A 7759-nucleotide genomic window follows, 5' to 3' on the forward strand; every position below is an offset into this window, starting at 1 on the left:
GTGAAGCAAATGTTGCTTCATCACCCAAAAAATTCGATAAAGATTCGACCTTCCAAACTAAGTCTGTACCTTCTTCCTTTGGCACCAAAAATGGGAAGAAGAAGAAGGGTGGAAAGGGGAAGGCTACTGCTAACCCAGGAGTTGCTGCACCAAGTGGTAGACAACCAGTTAGGGTTGGCAAGGGAAAATGTTTCCATTGCAACCAAGATGGGCATTGGAAGAGGAATTGCCTAGATATATGGCAAAAAAGAAGAAGGCCAAACAAAGTAAATGTCATTGCTTGTTTTGGAAACTTATTTAGTGGAGAATGATGATTTTGCCTGGATTATTGACTCTAGGGCCACTAACCATGTTTGTTCTTCCTTTGAGGGAATTAGTTCCTGGCGGCAACTTGATGTTGGTGAGATGACGATGCGAGTTGGAACCAGGCACGTTGTATCAGCTGTGGCAATGGGAGGTCTTCGGTTATCTTTATAGAACAAATTTCTCATTTTGAATGATGTATATGTTGTTCCTGATTTAAAAAGGAACTTAGTTTCTGTAAAGTGTCTTTTAGAACATAACTTTCAATTAAACTTTTCTTATAATAAAGTGTTTATTACTAAGAATGGTGTTGATATATGTCATGCTAAACTGGAAAACAATTTGTATGTGTTAATGCTGTTAGCAATAATGCCCTCCATAACATAGAGATGTTTAAAACTGTCGTAACTCACATAAAAGACCTAGAATTTCTCCTAAGGAAAATGTCCATCTTTGGCACCTAAGACTAGAACACATTAATCTCAATAGGATTGAGAGGTTGGTGACGAATGAACTTCTAAGCGAGTTAGAAGAAAATTCTTTAACTGTATGTGAGTCATGCCTTGAAGGCAAGATGACTAAAAAGTCTTTTATTGGAAAAGATCATATGGCGAAAGAACCTCTAGAGCTGGTGCATTCAGACCTTTGTAGTCCGATGAATGTAAGAACTAAGAGAGGTTATGAATATTTCATCACTTTCACTGATGATTATTCAAGGTATAGGTACGTTTATTTAATGCAACATAAGTCTGAGTCTTTTGAAAAGTTCAAAGAATTCAATTCTGAAGTTGAAAACGCATTAAATAGAACGATTTATACACTTTGATCTAATCGAGGTAGAGAGTTTATGGATTTGACTTTCCATAACTATTTGATAGAACGTGGAATAGTATCCCAACTCTTAGCACCTGGTACACCTCAGAAAAATGATGTGCTGAACATGGTTCGTTCTATGATGAGTTACACTTCTTTACCTAACTCGTTTACGGGTTATGTAGTGGAAACTGTAGCTTATATCCTGAACTGTGTTTCCTCTAAGAGTGCTGCCAAAACAACTCTAGGGTAATGGAATGGTCGTAAAGCCAATTTATGTCATTTCAGAATCTGAGGTTTCCCAACACTCGTGCTTGAGGAAAATTCTAAGAATCTGGAACCACGTTCAAGGTTATGCCTATTTGTAGGTTACCCTAAGGGAACGAGAGGTGGTTATTTCTTTGATCCTAAAGAAACCAAAGTATTTGTGTCGAAAATGCTACTTTTCTTGAGGAAGACCACATAAGGGAGCACAGACCAAGAAGCAAAATCGTGTTGAATGAGATTTCCAAAGAAACTACTGAATCTTCAACAAGAGTTGTTGAAGAGCCTAGTACCTCAACAAGAGTTGTTGAAGTAGGTCCATCTAGTAGGTCAAATCCACCTCAAGTGTTGAGAGAACCTCGACGTAGTGAGAGGGTGTCGAACCCACTAATTCACTATATGGGTTGAAATCATAGCTATGGTAGCCGATGGCAAGGTTGAGGATCCATTGCCTTATAAGAAGGCAATGAAGAATGTTGACAGATATGAATAGATCAAAACCATGGATCTCGAAATGGAGTCTGTGTACTTTAATTCAGTTTGAGATCTTGAAGATCAACCTGATAGGGTTAAACCTATAGTTATAAATGGATCTACAAAAGGAAATGAGGTGCTAATGGGAAGGTGCAAACCTTCAAGGCTAGACTGGTGGCAAAGAGTTATACCCAGGTAGAGGGAGTCGATTATGAGGAGACTTTCTCGACTGTTGTCATGCTGAAGTCTATTCGGATCCTCCTATCCATTGCCTCATATTATGACTATGAGATATGGAAAATGGATGTCAAGACTGCATTTCTGAATAACAATCTTAAGGAGACAATTTATATGGTGCAGCCCGAAGGATTCATAATCCAAGGCCAAGAGTAAAAGGTTTGCAAGCTTAATCGGTCCATTTATGGACTGAAACAAACATCTCGATCTTGGAATATAAGGTTTGATACTGCGATCAAATCTTATGGCTTTGATCAGAACGTTGATGAACCTTGTGTTTACAAGAAGATCATCAACAGTTCAGTAGTTTTTCTAGTATTGTATGTAGATGATATCCTACTCATTGGGAATGATGTAGGTTTACTAACTACAATTAAGAATTGGCTAGCGACCCAATTCCAAATGAAAGATTTGAGAGAGGCATAGTTTATTCTAGATATTTAGATCTTTTGATATTGAAAATTAAATGCTAGCACTGTCTCAGGCATCGTATATTGACAAGATGCTTGTCAAGTATTCGATGCAGAACTTGATGACGGGCAGAAATGCACGTCATTATAGGCCTTTTATTAAGTGTGTATAGCATGATCGAATAGCATGCGTTGGCTGGGGTTACCCTTGTGGTCAAGCTTAGTGTTGCGGTGAAGACATCCTCACCATTTTATCTATTTTCCCATACATTTTACTACGCGTTAACAGTTGCCGTGTCTCTTATCCCTCACAGTCATACTTCCACTACTTAGTTTATTAGTTAGGAGTAGGAGTAGCGCATAGCCAGTAAACCTCAACATTCTTTTATTCTTCGCAGCAAACACATTAGTTCGTGACATTTAGCTATAAGTCCCTGAGTTCAACCTCGAATCACCCGAGAAACTTGCTATCTCGTTCTACTTAGCGAGAGCGCAAGAAAAATTATGATAGGAACACATGGTCATTGCATACGAGATTAAAGCATACTTTCCATTTCAACGCATGACCATCGATGCATGAGTATAAACGCATAGCTTAAGACATGCATCATATATGCGCTTCCAAATTTTCATCATCAAGTTTTTGGCGTCGTTGCAGGGACTTGGCAACTAATAGTTTGTTAAGTTTTGTGTTTTCGTAGGCAACCTTTTTACTTTGGGAGTATTATAGCTTGTGCGACCAAGCTACAAACAATATTTAAAGTGTAGGCGTTGCGCCGAAAGCCAAGTATTGACCCCAAGATAGAAGGACAATCAGTCGCATGATCTGAAGATAGTTATAAGCGTGTGGTGCCAACATGTGCCCAATAATTGCCAGAAGTTCTAATGGTCAGGGCGAGCCTCTTGACCTAAGCAGAGACGTCTTCTACATAGAAGACTCCTTGCGGTGACCTCACTTCAATTTCTCTAGGGACGTCTTCTACTCTATCTTTACTTTGTTTTCCTAGTTAGTTTATTTTTTATTGTTATTTTGGATATGCGGTTGCTCTTTATAGGTGCAACAAACTCTCCTTGATGCGCAGTTACAATGGAAAAATCCTCTCCATCATTAAACGCATGGCTTCAACCGCATGAATTCCGAAGCATGATCACAAGTGTTGTTCTACTCAAAAGTTCTTTTCTTGTTATCTTGTACGCATTATCCTTTTGAAATTCTCTTTTATGCCATGTGCCTACCTTTGCGATGCATCTATGATGGTACGTATAATTCACTACATCCGCTAACTAAAAATCGCAAGGCTCACCTTACTTTTAATAGCTTCTTCAAAATTTGACAATCTAAGTTTTATTATGTGCAAACCTTTGTTCAAACATTTATTACCGTATTCTTGTTGAGTTTGTCTTTAGCTTTGTGACGAGAGCGCTGCTAATCTCTAAGTTTGGGGGTGGCAGTGGTCCCGAAGAAATGCGTTCACTACATTGCAATGTTTTCCTTAAAAAAAAAAAAAAAAAAAAACTAAACTCCACTGTCAGCGCGATTGGGAAACTCATGCTGATAAGAGTTGAGTTGTGAAAGACACTTACTCGTAGTTGGATATCCGTATGACACCCGTGGGGGCAAGCCAAAATGAAAGTAAGTCACTAGGATCAACGCATAAGCGCAACTTCTCTATCTAGCGGAAAATTAAGCTAAAAAAAGAGTTGAGTTGTATATGGCACGCAACCGAAGTTGGCTGTCCGCATGACACATGTAGGGGCAAACCAAAACGAAGAGCGTAACCAGGATCAACGCCACATTCTAATAATAAATCACAAGACTTTGAATTGTTTCAATGAACGCATTCTTAAAAGCTAAACGCAAGGTTGCAGGGAATGAGTAAAAAGCTTTTGAGCAGAGGCTTGCCTGATTTAATCTTAGAAAAGATTTCTTTGAAGAACTAGCCAAAGTTAGGGAGAGCGTTGTTGTCATGGTTAGAGGTATGAGTAAATTATATTCTGAGAGGCTGGTCATCGCAAAGGAAAGCCGGAGGGTGAATATTGAATTTCTTGAGTATAAAGCATGCTTGAGGACAAGCATGATTCTAAGTTTGGGGGTGTGATGACGGGCAAAAATGCACGTCATTATAGGTCTTTTATTTAGAATTATGAAGGCTGTTAAGTAGAAGATGCGGCGATTATACTAAGAATTCATGAGAAAACGAGCTTGCGTCAATTGGCATTAAGAATCTCGGCTAACTCACTATTATGCGTTCAATTATTTATTTGTGTAGCAAACGCAGGAATCGATTGCATGTGGTGAATCTCGCTATCACAGAGGCGTCGCGTACGCGATCGCATGCACTCGACGCATGGATATTGCAGCCATTAACTACATGCGCCCATTGCATAGAGGCTGCAACTACAGAGTATAACCATAATAGAGGGATGAACGCAAGGATGGTAGACTGCAAGCATGAATACAGACACTGGGATTATAAAAAAGATGATATTGACATTTCACCTACCATGCCATTGGCAGCAGAGATTCAGAGCAGGTCCATCACGTCCATCACGCCGTTAGTTGCAAAATTTCAGAGGACCATTAATGTTGTCGGCAATCGAGCTCTATAATAGAAGCCATAGAGCAGAACTTTAAATTATCCAAGGTCCTCTGCCTGAAGGCTACCTTTGGGTGGATCCTTGTGATCCAGACCAAAGTGTGAGAAGATAGTCATGAGAGTTTTTCATCCCCTCAACCATTCCGAGTGACGATCGGAGCCTTCGCCAGAGTTGGAGCTCGAGAGAGTCTACTCCACCACCCATCCATGGCACCACCGGCAACCTTAACACACATCTGATGGAAGCAAGACATTGCTTCCATCTGGCCCTCCATTTCTCTTCTATCCTTGTATTGTATTACATTCTGGCTTAAAAGATTAATACATTTTGTGATCAATGCATTTCTATATTTTCCTTCGACTCCATCTCCATCTTCATTTTTTTAGCATCCTTTACTTTCATTGCATTACTAAGTAAGACTGCTAGAGTATCACATACTTAATCATGCGGCATAGACATATGAAACATGTAGCAAATGATCGAGAGGTGTGCGTTGTGTGAGTGTTGTGAGAAAATCCCATTTGCTTAGTGTGAAGCTGTAGCAACGCTTGTCTATAAGCGGACACAATGCTTGTCTATGAGTAGAGTCAGCAGCAACCAACTGCCCGAGAGGGTAAGTAGTTGATCGCATTAAGCAATATAAGTAAGTGTTCATTAGAGATAGGAATAATCTTACGTTAACCATGTTTTATGTGATTACCTTGTCTTATGAGCACATCATTCATCATTTAGGCATACTTGGGAGAGTAGTCTAAAATCTAAATCTAGACTCGGGACAGCAAATTGGATCGCATAAGCAAGAATGGGGACTTAGGAATAAGCTCCGTTTGCTACTATATAGCGTATGCACCCTTTAAGTAGTATATGGTGGTATGCGGTCCTCTTGCCTTTGTGTGAGAGCACATGAGTGGGAATAAAGACTTAGAAATAAGGTCTCTCAACACTATCGCATATACATCGTATGCATCTACGTCAAGTGTGTCTAGCATGATCGCATAACATGCGTTGGCTAGGGTTACCCTTGCGGTCAAGCTTAGTGTTACGGTGAAGACATCCTCACCATTTTATCTATTTTCCCATACATTTTACTATGCGTTAACAGTTTCCGTGCTCTTATCTCTCACAGTCATACTTTCACTATTTAATCTGTTAGTTAGGAGTAGGAGTAGCACATAGCCAGTAACCCTTAACATTCTTTTATTCTTCGCCGTAAACACATTACTTAATGACATTTAGCTATAAGTCCCTGAGTTCGATCTCGGATCACCCGAGAAACTTTCGATCTCGTTATACTTGGTGAGAGCGCAAGAAAACTTGTGATAGGAACGCATGGTCATTGCATAGGAGATTAACGCATACTTTCCATTCCAACGCATGACCACCGACGCATGAGTATAAACGCATAACTTAAGACATGCATCATATATGTGCTTCCAAATTTTCATCATCAGAATTCCAGGAGGGGCATGTTGCTTTTCAGCCACGGAGTTACTTTGTCTAAGGAACAGTGTCCTAAGACACCTCAATAGGTTGAGGATATGAGACGGATCCCCTATGCATCGGGCCTGGGCAGTTTGATGTATGCAATGTTATGTTTTAGACCTGACATCTATTACACAGTGGGGATAGTTAGTAGATATCAAGCTAATCCAAGATTAGATCACTAGACAGCCGTTAAGAGCATCCTCAAGTATCTACGGATAACGAGGGACTACATGATTATGTATGGTTCTAAGGATTTGATCTTTACAGGATAGACAGACTCGGATTTTCAGACTGATAGGGATTTTTGGAAATCCACATCAGGATCAGTATTCACTCTTAACAGAGGGGCAGTAGTCTGGTGAAGCACCAAGCAGGGGTGCATCGTGGACTCTACCATGGAGGTTGTGTAAGTAGCGGCTTGTGAAGCTGCTAAGGAAGCCGTTTGGCTTAGAAAATTCTTGACTAATCTGGAAGTTGTTCCAGACATGTCAAAGCCCATCACACTGAAGGAAATAAAACACAAGGATTTCCATAAGCAACGGAAGGGATCATTCCAAATTCCATTCAAGTGAACACAATCAATTATAGTCTAGATCGAAAACTAATAGGTTATGCAACAATAGAAATTATAGCATGCTATACGATGATACAGGGGATAGAGGATGCATACCTTTGAAGAACCATTCTTCAAGAATCCCTCAATCAGTCCAAAGCATCCAACAACACCACACGAACGCAACGAATAGACTGCAACCAATAGCACGAACACAACGAACGACCAATAGCTCCTCGAACCCAATCCAGTCTAGCTCGATTCACGAAATGAGTAAAGACACCACCACAATGGTTACCTTGGTATTCTCGATGTGAGAATCCAGGAGTTGTGAGCTCTATCTGATCTTGGCTTGAGGAAGAGACTGAAGGTCTACAATCGAGTAGACGATCAAGTAAGTGGGAAATAAGAACACAGTCTATTGCATAGATGATGTGCTTGATTGTTTAGTAAACAACAACCTATCGTATAGACTTAGCCACTCGATCGTGTAGCAATGATCAACTGAATGACTATCGTATAGTCAACTATAAGCGATTGCTTAGCTGATCATGTAGTCTCTCAATGCTATCACTTAGTGAAACTCTTTCATTTGATAGCTTATCCATGAGAACTTTCTGAA

The sequence above is a fragment of the Benincasa hispida genome, chromosome 1, assembly GCF_009727055.1.
Source record: "Benincasa hispida cultivar B227 chromosome 1, ASM972705v1, whole genome shotgun sequence".
NCBI classification, from domain to species: Eukaryota; Viridiplantae; Streptophyta; class Magnoliopsida; order Cucurbitales; family Cucurbitaceae; genus Benincasa; species Benincasa hispida.